The 18073-nt window shown below is 48.7% G+C and overlaps 1 long non-coding RNA gene across 1 annotated transcript; it reads left to right on the top strand.

Moving 5' to 3' along the window:
• Positions 1-17293: 17293 nt before the first annotated feature.
• On the top strand, positions 17294-17746 carry LOC114062997. Its single transcript, XR_003572482.1, has 2 exons — positions 17294-17446; positions 17562-17746. It is a non-coding gene; the product is annotated as an uncharacterized LOC114062997 (long non-coding RNA).
• Positions 17747-18073: the final 327 nt, after the last annotated feature.

The raw sequence follows: 18073 nt of genomic DNA, 5'->3' as shown, positions 1-18073 counted from the left end.
TGTTAACAGGCTGAATTCAGCACCAGGACCACAGCGCTAGTGCAGCCCTGTCCCTGCAGAGTTCCCTGTGTTCTGGTTGGTTTGGGATGGATGAATCCTCCCCAAGCCAGGCACCAAAACTAATTTCTAGCAACAGAATTTGCCAAAACATGAACTGAAGTCTCCTAGAAAGGAAGGTTTTAGTAAGAACCGAAAGAATCAAATCTTTCTCAAATCTTGGGACTGGACTTTAAGCCCGGGATTGACAGGAACCCACAATCCCCAGGGCCAGATTTACAGCTGATTTAGCAGCTTCCATTGTCAGCAGCCCAGGAGGGCAGAGCAGCTTAATTAATACCCATCACTCCTGTAGCACAGCAAGCAGTGCCAAGCCGAGCCCAGGCTCACGCTGACCCAGGGCTCCTGCTTCGTGCACGAGTGTGCGTGGACAGACGTCAGAACCCTCCTTTCCAGCTGTACCCGTGTCTGATCGCTCACCCGTGCAGTTTCCTACACTGGGAACTCAAGAAACAGAAACATAATCTCGGGGGAGGGCCACACAGTGAGCCCAGGCAGGGAAAACAAGGAGAAGGACACAGACAGGCAGGCAGCAGCTCCCAGGAGCTGCCTGTCAGGAGGAGGGAGAGCAGCAGCGTTGATTTCTGGAAGCATCCGCAACGCCGAGCATAAACAGCGAGGCCAAGTAAAATCATCGTCACGAGGTAACCACAAATCGATGTCTCCAGGAATTTTAGAGGCAGGGAACTTTATTCTTCTGAGATGGGAAGGGAAGCAGGAGGAGCGTAATGTTACCAGCCCCCAAAAAGGGACAAACTTCATCAGTCAGAGGCCTGATGAGCTGCGGTGCAAAAATGAGGCACTTGTGCAGATGTGTCTTCAGACCTTACCCAGAGGTCCCCAGTGAAACACTGACAGCAGCACAGGCTGGAGGGCTCTCATGGGCACCAAGGCATGACAGAGAAGCCTGGACAGCCCAAATCCCTCCCCAGCTGCTTTGGGCAGGCAGTGGCTTCAGTGAGTTTTGGAATATTTTGTCAGTGTCTGTCTGTCACTGCCAGACTGAGGTGAAGTCAAAGCGCTGCCTTGAGCACCTTTCTGGGTGGGTATCTTGTCTCTTAATTCAGGTGACACAAGGCACACTTGGTGTCCAAAGGTGGTGTCAGGTGAGCAGAAGGGGCTGTGACCTTCCTGCAGGGCTGCCAGAAGCCTCCAGTGACAGACCATGAGACACACACCAGCTCTCTGCCCCACGTTTGGGGTGCCTGGCCAGAGCCACCCCCACGATCTGCCAGCTGGATCTACCAGCACACCTCCATCCTTCCCTCCCTCCCTGCTGCTGCCCAGCTCCCACCTGGCAGAGCCACAGCAGCCTGGGTTCCTCAGTGATTCAACATGCACCTCAGAGTCAATTCCAGTCCTATATTTTAAACAAATGAATCCCTCTCCTGCCTTCTTCCCATCACTTCCAATCACTCACACTGCGAGCTCCATGAACGCCTCAATTCCTCCTCACTCTTCATTCTTCCAATTTATTTTTTGCCTTCCTTCCAGCCCGGAAAATGGATTTCTGTCCATTCTGTTGTCTCGGAAAGTGTCGGCATCGTGGTGCCAGCAGAGACTTTTTAAATAAAGACAGCTAATTCCATTTGACTGAAGGAGAGCGACACAGACTCAAAGCCATGTTTCTGCCTTGCCACAGGTTTGGGGAAGCTTCACTTTACAAAAAGAAAAGCAGTATTGAGTGAAATTGTCCTTGATAGTCTCCATTAATCCCTGGGAAGAATTAGCAGCAGCTTTATATTACGTTCATACATCTTCTGGAAGTGAAGATTTCAAGCTTTCTGTCTCATTCTCAGCTTTTAATAGAGACTTGACACAGTCTCTTTGGACACATCATCAGCACAGGTGGCAGAATTAGTGCCCTGCTTTGTCCAGATGCTCCTCGGGGGATAAATTACGGTCCTGCAGGCAGGCAGGGTTTGGAGTCAGCGTTATGGAAATAAATGCTTATATCCAGGGAGACACCAACTGCTCTAAAGAAAATGCAGCTGAAAACAGAGAGCTTACGTTACACCAACCTTGCTGATGAGTTAATTATCCTGAGAGCAGGGCTAAGGTCTAACTCAAGCATGTGCCGTTTCCCTTCCATGATCAGTCCGGTGTCAATGTGTGGATCCTGTCTTTTGGCAGAAGCATTGAAACATGGGGGTGACGCTGAAAGGAGACAAAGAGGCATTAAAGAAGTCCAGAGCAGGCTGGAGGGTGAAGAACAGGGTCACACCAGTCAGGCAGGCAGCTGTCCTGCCTCTGACCCTGCCGGGCGCAGCATCCCCAGTTCACACCTACAGCTCCTGTCCCACGCACTGGGGAGACACCAGCACAGGCGGTGCTGGGGGCCCAGAGCTGACCCGGGGCCAGGCCTGGAGCACCCTCCCCATGGGCTGGTGAAATACACCCACGCACCGCAGAGGAGCACAAAGGAGAGGCCTCGGGGAGCACGGTGGGCGCGGGGAGCAGGACGGCCCAGCGGACACACCCGGAGCGGGACTCGAACCCGCGACCCCAGGAGCTCAGGGAGCGGCCTGGGCTGTACCGCCCCCTGCTGGCGCCGGGAGGGACCGCCTGGGAACCCGGAGCCCGAGCCGGGACAGGGACCCCCCCTTGCCCCCGGTGGCGATGGGAAGGGGCACACGGGGTCAGGGCAGGGCGGCAGGAGGGCTCTGCTGGAGCAGTTGGGGCTTTTGGAGCTGGAACGGAAAATGCACCAGTTGGGAAGGTCCCACAGGAAACGATTCCAAAGGCACGCAGGGGATAACGCTCCTTCAAGCAACTCCTGGCACGGGCAGATCCATTCCTTTGCAACAAATGCAATACAGACAAAAAAGAGAGGGAACATTCAATTCCCCTTACACTCTGAAGGGTGACTTGACATCTACCTGATACGTGTCAAGGAGTGCAGACTCATCCCAGCAGCCAGGGCCGAGTTCTTCACACTGCAGCGTGACAGATACTCACTCAGAGTGATGGGGATAGACTTTTTTGCAGGACCTATTGCAGGACAAGGGGTAACAGCTTTAAACTCATCAGCAAGATTTAGACTTTTACAAAGAGGTTGGTAAGACACTGGCACAGGTTGCCCAGAGAAGCTGTGGCTGCCCCATTCCTGAACGTGTTCAAGGTCAGGTTGGGGTCAAAAATGTCCCTGCCTGTGGCAGCGTGGTTGGACTAGAAGACTTCGAAAGGTCCCTTCCAACCCAAACTGTGCTATGATTCTAAGTTATTAAAAAAAAAAAAAAAATGGTTCAAGGCCAATTTCACTCACTGACACAGTAAAAACAAGACTTTGATAGCACAGATTGATCCATTAACAACATCCACTAATGAGCTCCGCAGCAGAGCTCCTCACGTGCACAGTGGGACGCACTCACCAGCACAGCCATGCCAAAGGCCCTGGACACCTGTGAGCACTTCAGGAAAGCACCTCTCATCCCTCACTTGCACAGCAGCAAAAAATGAGTCTGGGTTTAAAAACTCACTGCAATACCAATCAAAACCTCAGTGAGGTTCCACGCTTGCTTTTGGCATCCTGTCATTGAGCAAGAGGGAGCCTTTTGTAAACATCTGGGGGCAAAGGTGCTCGCAACTGGAATTTGGGCATGAAATCAGCGCCTGCTCTGACGAGGTTATTTCAGCTGGATCACCCCAATATCCAAACACCGAACCACAGCATGCATCCCTCCAAACCTTCTCTTAGACGAAGAATGGGATTACTGAAGGCATCACCAGGCTCTGGTAATTTCCAAGGGCCTCTCCTGACTGCGGATGCTCAGAACATAAATAATCGCTACACAGTTCCGCTGTCACCGATATTTTCTTGCCCGAGGCAGCCGCTCTCCATCCTGCCTCCGAGATAAGCCTGGGGACTTTCACAGGGTTTGGGTGCTTTCAGTGGAATCTTCTCAACATCAAAGTCCCAGTAGGGTTTTTCAGTGAGGCTTTAGAACCAAGTTGAGGATTTTTAATGTGCCGTGCAGCACCCGGCATCAAAGCGACAGCGGCAGCGGGGACCTGCTGTTAACAAAGTCACCGATAGCACGGAAATACAGCTGAACTAAACAGCTTTATCACCAGCATTTTGAGCAACTTTTATGTGCAGGAGATGAGCGTTCTGGAGGTTTACTCCGAGCAGAGAGTCTGAATGAAAAAAAAAAAACTGACTCCCGTTTGCCACGTAAAATTAGCCAGATGGAAATGAGGACTTGAGAATCTCCGAGCTTGTGCTGCGCAGCTCGGTGTAAATATTCTCGCTGAGTTATGACACTTCGCAGCCCTCGCACACAGAATCAAGGTCACCGCCAGCAGTTGGCAGGAGAGCTCTGCTATTTCAGGATACAATTGGTTTTTCTTTTCCAGCAGAAGTTATTGTAAGCAGGGGCTAGTGGGGGCTGTCAGGGGAGGGGCCGTGTTCGACATGGTCATGGGCAACAGCAGCGTTGCTGCGTGGAAAACACGGCTGTGCTGCTCAGGAAACAAACCCCTGCTGCTCAGGCTGGGCCTCTGGTAACACCAGCAACCTGCAAATCCTTCTCTCCTGGGGCTCATTCCTTCCCAGGAGCCAGAGCACCCTGTTTCTCGCAGCAGATTCTCCGCCCAGACCTGGCAGCGAAGAGGCTCGTGGTGGAACCCCAACAACAGGGGGTGATGGTGCTGCCCTGGCTGAGTGATGGAGACAGGGCAGGGCAGCGACTGCACCTCCACCACAGCCAAGAGCGTGGGTTTGGCAGCCAAACCCAACTCCCACAGAGGAATCCAGCCCCGCTCCTGCAGGGTGAGCTGGAACACTCTCCACAGCACAAGCTGCTTCTCTGAGAGCTGGAGCAAATATACATTTTCCACCAGTTACCTCTGTTTTTAAGAAAACAAGGAAGACAAACAAGGGCAAAGCAACGTGGCTGTGACAGAGTGGGATCCACGGCTCCCCTCTGCAGCACCCCACACCAAACAGGGGTGAAACACCTGCTGCCTCACCCAGGTGAGCGGGGATCAAGGACATAACACAGCAATACGGTGACAGCTTCAGAGCCACAGGATTCCCGTTCGTTTTTGCCAAGCCCTGATGCAGGGAGGAGATAAGACATCTTGAGACCTAATTTTCTAAGGAGAAAAGCAGAATCCCGATGAGATGCTTGTCCCTGTCAAAGAAAACGCACACCCAGCCCCACACTGCAACGCTCTGCCTTCCCACCCCTTTGCCTATATTCTTTTATATTTTTAAAGTAACAGCCTCCAGCATCTTTTCAGAGCAGCAGGCACCCTCCCTGCAGATGCCGCGACCCCGTTGCTGAACGTTGCACTGATTACATTTGTGCAAAGCAGGAGGTCTGAATTCAAAAGCTTGGGGCAGCCTCTTAGCAGCCACCCTGCTTGGCCAACAGCAGATACCTGCTGCACACCAGGGCTGGGTGGACACGGGGCTCCCAGCTGCCACACAGACGAGAAAATCAAGCTAATATTATTAAGTTAATGCCAGCCCCGGGTGCCTCCACCAGCGATCAAAGCCACCTTCGGCTTCACCGGCACGCAGTGACTTGTAAAAGGCTGAGCTGAAACAGTATTTCATGGCTTGAATTGCTTCAAATCCCCCAGGAACAAGTGTCAGGGCTTTCAATAGCTATAGTGCTAATAATAAAACAGGGACTTCTTCCAATATCACAGCACAAACAGTAGTTATTTCTCTCTCAAAGCTTTGATTCCTAAAACCTTTCTTACATTCAGTTTGACATCAAAACACCCATCTCATTCACTCAGGCTGTCACAGGAGAGTTGTGTGCCGCTATTAGAAACAGCCCTGAGGTGAATTAAGAACAGCCTGTAATGATGTTCCACTGCAGCAACTTTATTTCTACCAAACCAAATAAATGAGCAATATTTTATCTGATGTGCTTTGGCTCGGCAGAGAGCGGCAGCTGCTCCCCATATGATTTATTGAATGGATGTTTTCTAAATAGCCAGAGCCGGGCTCTGAAGCCAGCCACAAAATTTCACGTTCCCTAATAGCCGAGCAGAGATAGAAGAGGGACATTCAGGTTCTGGGTAGTGGCAAAGTTTGGGCATGAACCGTTTTATTTGCAGTTTTTCCCTCCATAAACAGAATGTGCACGCAAGAAGCTGTATTAAAAAAAAAAAAAAAAAGCAAACAACCACAAATATGGATGCCCAACAACTGGCAGCAATGATACAGGGCACGGACAAACCTCTCACTGTGCAGCTGCAGAAACAACACAGACCAGCACAGTCAGGGGAGCTTTGGGTGTTCAAAAGTGGAGCCAGGAGAATGGGACAGAGGTAAGGAAAGGGTGGAGGGGGCAAGGAAAGATGGACCAAGTATGTCTTTGGGAATGGTACAGGCAGCACATCCCAGCACTGCAGCCACACCAGGGTAAGGCACCAACACCCCAGAGCAGCAGCCCTGGCACTGCAGCCAGGTGAGCAGAGAGAGAAGGGAAAGAAAGAAATCACATAAGCACCAGCCCTCCAGCGAGCAGGACTGCAGCAGACACAGCTAAAGTGGGATCTGAGGCTTCTGGAGAACTGGCAAGAGGAAATGGATGTTCACATCAGCTGTTAGAACATGGGGTGTTCTGCCAAAGGACATCACCAAAGCCAAGAAGCCAATGAGATGCAAAACAGGTCGGGACACTCACACTGAGGACACAGGGAAGTGTGGCACTGAGCAGTAACACATTCCATGGATAACACACTTCATGGATAACACACTTAAACGGGATCTGACTCCAACTCCCAGAGATGCCAACACCACAAGAGCGAGGGGAGGCAGGTGGGTGCTTTAACACATGCTGCAAAGTGCTGGTGCCTCTGAAGGGCCTGGCAGCAAGAGCTGCCAGCAAGGAGTGACAGCCCCAATGGATGGAGATGATCCATTCAGGGTATTTTCATTCTTTCAATGCCAGAGCCAAGGGAAAAGCTGACAAGGGCAGAGCAAAATCCTGACTGGGCAGAAAGTGCCCAGCGTGGGCAGTGCTGGGATTCCTGCCCCGAGAGAGGAAAAGCACCCCAATATTTATAGCCTGAGGAATGCCAAGCACTCGATTCCACACTCTGGCTGAATGTTTGCCCCAGGAGCAGAACTGGGAGCGAGGGTCTGTCAGGATGAGGGAGGGAAGGGCCTGCCAGGGTGATGGAGCGAGGGGTCCCCCAGACAGTGGTGAAGAGACACCAGTCCCAGGAGTTCCTGCCTGTGGAACTGCTGGTTAAAAACACACCCGGGCTGGGGGAAAGCTCCAGAGCGCTGCTTTGTTGGTGTTAGTCAGCACGTCAGCCCTGTCTGATGAAACGTCAGGGAAGCCTTAAGGGAAAATAGCTTAAAACCTCCACAAAAAGCTCACAAAGGCTTGTCCTGATGCCAGTTCGAGGCCCCGTCAGCAGATTCCCAAACCAAAGCAGCCTTTGATGCCAGCTGGGCACACATTCCCCACAATATTTCACTCCAAGGCTATAAAAACAACAACAAAAAGAATTTCTCTGATACTTTGCCCTTGACTAATGTGCACTCACTGAAATAAATAACCACCTGGTCTTGCCATTGAAGAGCAGCGCAAACATTGCCACAAGCAGATTATTGACCAGAAGTACAGAAGCCAAGTTATAAACAGGTTCATAATTCAATAAACAGAACTGTAAAGCATTTCCAAACAGACCATACGAACCTCGCTCTACCTGCACTCCAACAAAGGAAGTCAAATATCTATTTATGAGATTCTAACTCCCTATTTTCTATGCCATTCAACACAAAGAAGAAAAAGAATCAAGATAAAGAGAAGGCATATTTTAGCTGTACAGGATTTATTCGTTCAATTTACATTTGAATCAATTATCCAGGCGAAGCCCCAGCACTGCCAACCGTGATTTAGGTGGCTGAACACACATCATAAATAGTGCAGCATTCAAGTCATATAATCCGTGCCTGCCATTCCTGGATCCCTCCATGAGCAGGGAGAATATCCCGGCTTGCAGCGTGCCGTTATCCCTGTGGATTAGGGATAAACCCCTGGAAGGCTGGGCCAAGCCCCCCAGCTCGGACAGCTCTGAGCACCAGCTGGAGGGGCAGGAGGGCAGGGTAGGAACCCACCTGGCTGAGCTGGATATTTGTCTCCCATTTAAGGAGCACCGAGGTCATTGCTGGCCCCTGGGGTGGGAGAGCCCCTCGCTCGTGCTGTGCCCACAGCAAAGAGCACAGGGCACGGCTGCCTCTTTGGGGTTGTGACAACTCACCCTGTGCCTCAGGATTTCCTTTTTTCTGGTGGTTGTTACGGCACAAAATGCATCACTCTGGAAAAAAAAAATAAACAACAGATGAAAAAAACTTCAACTGATTTCACAGCCACAGAGCCAATCCTCCCCTCTGCTCAGCTTTTCTCTAGTAGAACATATCTACGCTGCACTAGAGTTTAGCCTTGTACCAGTGCAAGAAGGGAGACAAAGAATTATGGGGCCATGTATCCCATTAGCATCCAAATGCAGCTGGGGAGACAAGGGGTTTTTCCAGAGATAAGGTGTTTTTGAAACAGCAGTAGGAGGAGGAAAAATTTCTTTTATGAAACACATTTTTCACAGACCTGAAATCCACAGCGCGTTATAAAACTGAATTTGTTGATGTTGGTTTTACTTTACAGCATTAATCACTAAAGGCTTGCCTGGGTGGGCAGGAAAAATCCATTTCCCATTGTATTAACTTCACACCATTTTAGAAGCCTTTCAAGGCCCACATAAATGCAAGTAAACACTCCCAATCCTGGCTGCTCCTGCGCTGGCTGGGAGCACTGGCTGGATAAGAGACCACTTAAATTCTGACAGCTCCGTCACCCAATACTTGATTTAAATGAGCATTCCCTGGTCACTGTTTTCTCTAGGACAGAGAAAGAGATGAGATTCACCCTCTGTCCCAGAGGATTACCTGTGCAGGGGGGGCAGCAAATGCCTCTGCGTCAGTCCTGGGATCCTGAGCAATGAGATTTTTCCAGCATTGAGATTCCATGAATCAACAAACACAAAGACCTCAAACCCTTGGCCTGCCCTGTCTCCCCATTAAGGTTTCATGAGAACCAGTGCACAAGGTGAAGGGAAGTGCCAGGAAGGTTCAGTGCAGATATATAACAAATCTCTTTTGTATTTTGCTTAAGTAGATGTGCAGTTACAACGCAGGGCTGTTACCCCAGTGACAACATGCTGCTTTCAGTCAATTCTTAGTAAAATTATCTTAATTCAGTGTGAGGGAACGGATGGATTTGGTGCATAATCTGGAGATAAACAGACCCAGGTCAGGTGTAGGCAGAAAACACGATTCAGAGCTTTGGAATTTTACTTTTCAGTCCCCCAGACAACCACATCTTCATACTATATATATATATATATAAACATTGCTTTGGCACATGAACAGCACAGCCGAGGAGCCAAACTGATGGTTGTGGATATGGAAGGTTCGTTATGCCCAGCTTGCCTTTTAGGAATCAAAACAAATGCAATGTGCAATTGCTCCAGCAAAGAACAGGCACTCGGACTGTTCCAGGAGGAGGAGAAAACACAAAACCAAACCAAACCAAAAACAATAGAAGAAATTACAAAAAAACCAAACAAACAAAAAACTCCCTAAAACAAGCAAAAAAAAAAAATCAACAACAACAACAAAAAAAAAAAAAACAACCAAACCAAAACAAAGCAAACCTCTTGGCTTGTATAATTTGGATTTTGAGTAAGGAGCAATCAGGAAAGAAAACATCCCTGTGGACTTGCCACTGATTTCCAGAACAAAAGCTCCCAAGGGATCCTTGAAGAAGGTCCATCTGAAAAACAAAAGATGACCTTCTAGGACAATCACAAGAACACATTGCTGCAACCCTACCCCCTGTCAAATCGCAGGGAAGGGATTTCTGCTAGGAAGGCTTCGCACATCATCGCCACGTTAGCAGGGGCTGGTGTGAAAGCTGTTCTGGCACTGTCACAGCTCTGCCCCAGCCCCGCTCTCACACAGCTGCTGCAGAAACTGTCAAGAAACTGTTGTGAAACTTCAGCCTCACGACAGACACTGAGCCCGCATTTACCTCCCGAGGCTTTTCAGAGGAGTAATTACGGGTGGCTTGGGCACACGTGCTTTTGCCTTTCTCAAACGCAATTACAGCTGCAGAGAAACAGAAGATTTATGGAGGGAGCACCAGCAGAATCAATATATCAGCCCAGGTGGAAGAGCATGATTTTGAGCTGCTGCTGAACTACACTAAACCACCTAAATTAACTTAATTAGGTGTCAAAACAAGTTTACTTGATATATAAAAGACATTTGTTTTTTAAAAACATTTCTCAGTACAGTTTAAGAAAAGCAGGTTTGGCTCCCACTCAACACAGCTCCTCCGATGAACTTTTAAAGTGCCATCAGGCACAGGCCACCTCTTCTGGCATTTTATAGCTCAACTCAATTTTATATTTAGATAACTGAGATCAACAATTTACAGACAAAAGCAAATCAGAAATAACAGCCAACAACTGATTCTAGAGAAAGCAGGGAGAGAGTTTAGGATGAAAGCTAACCTTTAAATGCCTAAGCACAAGGGGCACAAGGACACTGAGAAGGAGCATCACTTAGAATTTCTATGGTACAGCAACTCCTACACCCAGTGAAGCAACAGCTAGAAATATGAGAATGTTCTTGCATTCCAGGCTCAGAGATTTAAGCTTAAGTCAGGGAAAAACCCAGGCCTAATTGTTTTTCCTTTAGAGGTGGCAGATTCTCACCCCTGCTGTCACACATCGTTTCAGAGATGCTGTTGTTCATTAGCAGAGCAGGACCGAGCAGAGATCTCCTCCTCCTGCAGAGCAGGAGGGCACAGAGGGGAGCACAGACTGCTCGGGAGGGTTCAAGGTGAGACACACCTACAGCTCCCCCCGCATCCTGCCTGCTGCAGCCCCGGGGAGGTGACAAGCTCACGGCCAAGGAGGTAAACCAGGCTCCTGCCCTCTTTCAGCAGCTGGGCTTCGCAAAAGGAGGACGTGCTCATCGCGGAGCTGAGCGAGAAAAACCCCTTTTTCTCATCCTCGTGGCCCCAGGGAAAGTCATTAGAAATGAGCTGTGCCTTGGTTTGTAACTCAAACAGGGTGATGTTGTTGCTTTACGTGCTTCCACACTGGCATCGATTCTGCTGCAGACAAAATGGAACTACCGTGGAGCAAAACAAACCATTAGCAGACGAGAGCAATTAGAGAAATAAGAGCAATTAGAGCAAATAAGATGATCGCCTCCTGATCATCAGGAGACGATTTGAACCCAATTTAATGTTTTTAAGTGCTTGCCTCAGGAGAGGGCAGCCTCAGCAAGCAGATGGACCCCACTCTTCCCCCGTGAGAAGGGAGCACACAAACCACAACAGGCTCCATTTCAAGGCTCTCCTGTCCAGCAGAGATCACAGTCAAAAGGCTGGTCCAAATCCTTGCCCAGAGCCTTCTGCCAAACCCAGGGTCCAGACCCGAGGACATCCCAGCTGCCAGCCTCACCCACCAGCAGTGCCAGTGCCTGTTCCTCCTAAGGTCCATGCACAAGAGCTGAATCCTGGCTTTTCTCTGGAATAATCCACCCAACATCACTGATTTCAGGGACTGAAACATTTTACAAGGCCGTTTCAAGTTGCTCCTCAATTCCCCAAACCACGAAGGAGAGATCATTATGTACAAAACATTCATAACAAACACAGCTGACTTTGTAAAACACTGAGGACCTCGCCCTGCTGCTTTACTCTTCCCTCTAGTGATGAGAAAAAATGTGCTTAGTGACGAGAAAGGGAGTGATGAAACCTGTACAAAAACACCCCCACAAGCACAAAAGCCGAGGAATGTAAGAGATCAGAGAAACGCCCCAAAAGTGTTAGGAAAAGTAGAATGCAAGGCCCATGAATTAAAGCATTGATACACCTTCCCAAAGGCATCTCTGGGGCCCCTCCTTCCTCCAGCCAAGCACACCCAACACTGAGGTCACCTGCAGATCTCCCTGGCTGCACCACCCAGCCAAAGTTCCTGCCTTCTCCCAGTAAAATGAGCAAATAAGGATGAATTAACAAAACACTGAGGCACACTGAACAGAATACAGCATTGTTCCACCGCTTGTGTTTACCTTCATGTTCAACACGTGCAAGAAAGCTCAGGCTTAGGTTAGAAAAAGCAACATCAGTGTCTTCTTAAAAGCATTTACAGTCATCCCTTTATTTCCTTGCTACCACCCAGGCCAGTTGGACTCCCAGGGTGACACTGGGCCCCCCAAAAGTTGTCCCTCTATGCATTGCTGGGGAAGCTGCTCCCCTTTCCCTTGCACCGCCCCTTCTCAAGCTGCAATCCAAGCCTTGCTGGTGCTCACAGTGATGATGTAGTGGAAGCTGCCACATGTTTTAGCTTTCCCAATTGTCCCCTATGGTCTACTAAGTATAATTACCAAATAATGTCTGTGAACACGACTGTGTCCTTGGCAATTAGGGCCACCAGCCCCCCAGTGTCTCCTGCTGCAGGTCCCTGGCCACCCACCCTCATCATCTCACAGGCATTAACAGAACAGCACCAAACACTCCACCTTCCTCTCACCAGAGCTGCTGACAGGCAGCTGCTCGGGATTTTTAGGCAATAAAAGTAACAAACTGTCGGTGCTCTAAGGATCAAGAGCTCAGAGGAAGGATGATGAGCCTGTACAAATGGTGTGTTTGCACTTCACGCCAGCTGCTCCCCTGCACAAATGTGTCTTGGCCAGGTCTGTTCCCCACTGCCCTGAGTCTCACCTGTGGGTCTCATCTCTCAAAGCCTGTGGCCCCATCCTGCTCCAGAGCCAGTGGCACGGGATGGAGCCGTGGCAGAACCACTCTCGACACCTGCAATGCCACAGGACCAAAAAGGAGGTGCAGAAAGCCAGAGAAGACTATAAAGGAGACATTTTAGCCATTGATAAAAATAACAAAGCTCATGCATCCTTTTCTTGTTCTCACATCCCTGCTCTTTCTGGCAATCCTGTACCTGCCCCCAGCAGATTTCCCCCTCAGACAGGGGGCAGTGACATGTCCACACAATCAGCTCCCAGCAACCTGCTCAACCAGTTCTCCATGAGCTCTATTTTCATCCTCAGTGTTTTTAAACGATCTATTTCAGGAAACTTCTCTGCTTTCCCAGGGAGTCCGGGCACACCCACACCAGGCACCTGAAAACCCAGCCAAGACAGGGCAAGGCTGGCGTGGCTCCTGCCCGGTGGTGCTGGCATCCTGCAAGGGGAACATCCTCTGGGAATGGTCTGCCGGTGATGGGAGCTCCAGAAACCCACCCCTGGGCAGGGTACATTCACCAACACTTACAGTGATTGTCCACAGGAAGATTGGCTGTAAATATTCCTGGTCAAGAAATGACAACATGAGGTGACAAGAATTGCAGCATTTTCACACTGATTTTAATCGTATTTTGGCCAGGCTGAGGTTAATTTTTACTTGCTTTAACTCCAGAATTTAAGTGTCTGCCCCTAAAATTGTGCTGAACACAAATTTGTTTGCTCAAGAGCACAGATCTCGCAACATCTTAGGAGATCAAAAGCAAGAGGCCAAAATAACTAACTCTTTGGGGACATGGCAATTAAAAACAGACAGAGATAAATATTTATGTGTTTCTTTTATTTTTAAAACCTACTGTAAGATCTGTCAGAGACCCTTCAGAGAAAAGGGCTGCTCCTGCCTCATTTCAGTGCTTTCAGTGTCTGCACAAACCCTGGATCTGCTGGCACCTCACCTGGGCTCCAGTCCTGCTCCTGAGCTCCCACAACTGACCGAAGACTGCAAGTGTTTTAAGAATTAAGCCCTTTTAGTAGGAGCCAGGCTTCCTCACACACTCTCAAACGAGAGTATACGGAACACAAACAAACCACGGGTTAATTATAAACCTGGTCATGGCAGCTAAGAAAACACTGGAAGGTAAATATCTGCTCAGGTGTGAGATTATTCTGCCACAGAACCAAGGTCCTACTCCACAAAAGGCCAGCTCACATTTACAGGGGAGTATTCCACGGGGTTGTACCTGCCTATCTCCTCGAGAGCTTCCACTGCCTGACACTGCAGCTGCTGCTGAAGTAATGATAAGCCTGAGACTTTTTACATACAAAATGTGAGATACGTTCTTCAAATGACCCTCCAAGAGCTCAGGAGCTCTGAAGGGACCAGGGATGAAATCCAACCACTGGCAATCTGCTGAACAGATAAAAAAAATAAAACGAATTCATGAAGATTTTCACTAAGGACAAGCTCAACAATTTCTGGGGGTTCTTGTCAGTTCACCCTTTGTGACTCCAAGAAATTGCACAAAAGTTACTGGGGGGGAGGGGAGGGGAGGGGGGGAAGAAAAAAGGGGAACTTCCATTGCTTCAGGGATGTGGACAGCAATAACAGACCACTGTAGAGTTCAGCAGTTCACAGCAGATATTAGATCAAAATTTATGACTCTCAGGCACAGCGTGGATCAGCTGAGCGTGCTCTTGTTTAGAGATTTGTCTGATATAAAGTCAGGAACCTCCTGAATGATATTTCTGATTCCAGTACAGGTAAGCACTGGAGTTTAGTTTCCTCCTGAAGATACTCTAATTCTCCTTTAAAGTCCAGGCAGGAGGATCCAGTCCTGAGCACCTGCACTCCCCTGAGCCGTGCTCTGCTCAGAGCCTGCCCAGGAGCCCTCCTTCCTCATCCACTGATGAAGCACAGCTGCAGCCTTCCTCAGCACTGAGGATGAGGATGGTCATATCAGGATTTTGCTCACATTTCTGTTGCAGAATCACCTGCGGAAGGGAGGGCACAGTGACTCATGTGCTCTCTGCTCTCCTTCCTCTGTGCCCAGCATGTGGGCTGCAAGCACCAGGACCAACACTGCCCACCTTTTGTACAGCTGCTTCATCATTCCTCAGATCTTTCTGCCGGTTTTGCTCGTTTTGTTTTTTGCTAAAACTTAAAATTTTAGCAGCAGCTCTCTGGGTCTTGAGAGAATCAGCTCTTATCTTGACATTTTCACCTTCTGCTGGCGAGGTTTTCTGCAAATGTCAGAAGCATCATCACATTCCTAAAGCTCCTACTCTTCAAATCACACCCCATGGACCATTACAGCCCTGCTTTTATCAGAAGTACATTCAACACGTTTGAAGTCTGACAGCACTTCTTGAGGGGCATTACTTCTTTTCAAGATTAAGCACAAGAGAACGTCATGCAAAGGCAGATTCTGCGGCAACTTTACTGAGATATAAAATAATCAGAATTAGAAAGTTACACTGCTGTCCAAGACAAGGCAGGGAGAGAAGCAAGGAGGTGATGCTTCCTCATTTCTAAAAGAATCTGTTCCCTGGGAGCAGGATTGATGGGAAAGCAGCAACAGTGCTTAGACAGCGAGCAGAGTTTGGACTGAGCCTGACTTTGCTCCAGCTCTTACCCAAAGCCCAGAACAATGCTGGCCTGATGTTCTTTATGGCTTGGCCAGTGCCTTCTCCTCTGGGCTGTTCTATGACCAGGAAAGCAGATGCCAAGTCTGCAAAAGGAAAACAGGAAATGGGATTCCCTCCAGCACCTTGAGGCGCCGCTGAAGCCTGGCTGTGCGAGCCCACCCAGCACATGTTCCTCTCGTCAGCTGCACTTGCAGCTCGCACAAAAACTCTCTGTTTCTTTTGCACATTTCTCATGGATTCCTCTGGATTCTCAGTAGCTGTCTGACCACTGGAAATAAGTCATGTTTCACCATGAAAGCCTCTATTGTTGTTTTTTTTTTTTTTTCTACTATCTTCCTGCATACTGCATGAAATACCATTCACTGGCTCCAAGAGCACTGAGAGAAACAGCATCCACCACTAGAAGCACTTGGAAAAGTCAAATCACTTGTTTAGGGACACTCCTGGCAGGATGGCTGCCACATTTCCATTGGAGTCAGCTTCTAATGGCTCCACTGGGACTGGACAGAGCCATCAGCTCAGCACTGAGTAAGCTCCACATCCGAGCAATATTCATTAGAATACCAAGAAGATGAAATTCCCCCCCCCCCCCACTTCCCCCAAAATCAACTGCTTTGAGAAACTTAGGGCAAAGAGCACGATGCATTTGCAAACAACCACCCCCCTCAGGTGCTGGCAGTGCCTCTGGAAGCTGGAAGAGATTCTGAGCATCAACATGGAAATCAGAGCACTGAGTCATGATCGGAGCTTTAATCTAAATTTGTTCTGTTGATGTGGCAGGAGATTTGTTCCACATCAAGCTGTTTACGTTATGATGTGCAAGTGAGTAGATTTAGCTCATGTTTCAGTCTGCTAGAGGCCAGAGTATTTCTTAGAAATACGGTCCATTTAATTCTGCTTGTTTTTTACTGCTGGAACACTATTAATATGCATACTGCCTTTATTTGGATAGCTTTCCCATCACTCTCCAACTACTTTGTAGTGGGCACTTCTCCAAAACTGTAATACCTCTACAAATATTCACTGTGGTCCCAGCCCAGGGAAGGCCAGAGAGTGCCTGGACTGCAAAACTGTGATAAAGCATAATGTAGCAAAGCCCATATACATGTGTTAATTAGCACTGATGAGAAGCAAATTTAACTTTTTAAAAATCTCCTAAGTGAGCCTAAGTGTAATTTGATGAGCTTGGACAACGTGTAATTGGAGTGTCTGAGTTCACCAAAGCCTCCAGCAGAACTGGTAACATCCCAGCCCAGGGAGAGGGGGGAGCAGGTACCTGTTCACACCCAGGTCTGGGATGTGTGTGTGCCATCAGAAGTGGGGTGATGCCACCACAGACCCGATTCCAACAGGAGATCAGCTCCCCCTGTGCTAACAAAGAATGCCTTGGCATCCCTGACAGGTCATGAGGCTGGGGCTCAGGTGAGCTGTTCCCAGGAGGAGAGGGGCCATCCAGATCCCACCAGCTCTTTATAACATATGTTTTCAGAACTATTCATGATGCAAATCCATAACTGTGGACAAAGAGCAACCCCTTCACTGGCTCTTGCTGGAGACAGGCTGTGATAACCATCAGGCAGGTGTAGCAGCACGATAACTGCATTAGGAGATCCGTAAATACAGCTTGTTGGGACTGAAGGCTGTTATAATTTTAAAGGAGAAAGGAAACAATGCCTTAAGGGCATCTGCAGTGCCGTGAGAGGAGGGAGAGGCCGCTAAAGCCCAGCACATTCCAAAACACTGGTCATGCAGAGCCTAAATCATTATCTCCTTGCAGGCACACACTGAGAAGGATTTCTCCTCTCATCCACGTCCCTCTCCCACCAGGAAGGTGGGGCACATGAAGTTGCTTACTATACTGGAAGCAGCATCAATAACAGGACAATGATCCACCAACATATTCCTGCCAGGAATTATTTGCAGACAAAAACGATCCATCAAGTTGCAGCCCAGTGAAATCGCATTAACATGCAACAAACACTGCGAGGCCAAAAAGAGGGGGAATCAAGAGGCAGAAAAACTCTAATTGCATGAAGGCTGCTTAATTATTTTTAAGGTTACAAAGAGAAGCCTGACAGAATATAGGCTCAATACAGCAGACTTTGCAGGAATTTCTATCAATCCTATCACAATTCCGCCCTCCTACTGGAGCAGCACAGCCATGAATGCTGACCAGCATCAACCAGCTGATTAAGACACAAATCTCAATATTACTAATAAAACAGCAAGTGTCAGAAATAATAGCCACTATGAGCATGTACAGTTTCATCTGCAGAATGGAGAAAAAAGAACTTTTATGGTGTCTTGCCAATAAATTCATCTCTGGGGAACCATCAAAACAGAGGATGCCTTCCTGTAAAGCAATCACTGATGGCCTACCAGCACAGAAAATATCCAGCTCTGCATGACAATGACAGTGGTGCATGAGCCAGGCAGCAGATCCTCAGCCAAAAGGCTGTGTGGGACAGGTCTGTGGGTCTGACAGGCTGCAGGGAGGAGACAAATTCCAGGGCAACCAAAGAAGGCACAAAAGAGAAAGCTATAGAAAAATCAGAGAATACTGAAGAG

Source organism: Empidonax traillii, unplaced genomic scaffold, assembly GCF_003031625.1.
Source record: "Empidonax traillii isolate 1590-97213 ecotype Southwest subspecies unplaced genomic scaffold, ASM303162v1 scaffold448:size1359114, whole genome shotgun sequence".
Lineage (NCBI taxonomy): Eukaryota > Metazoa > Chordata > Aves > Passeriformes > Tyrannidae > Empidonax > Empidonax traillii.
The sequence above is the reverse complement of the archived record's forward strand: the minus strand, read 5'-3'. Positions and strand labels throughout refer to the sequence as shown.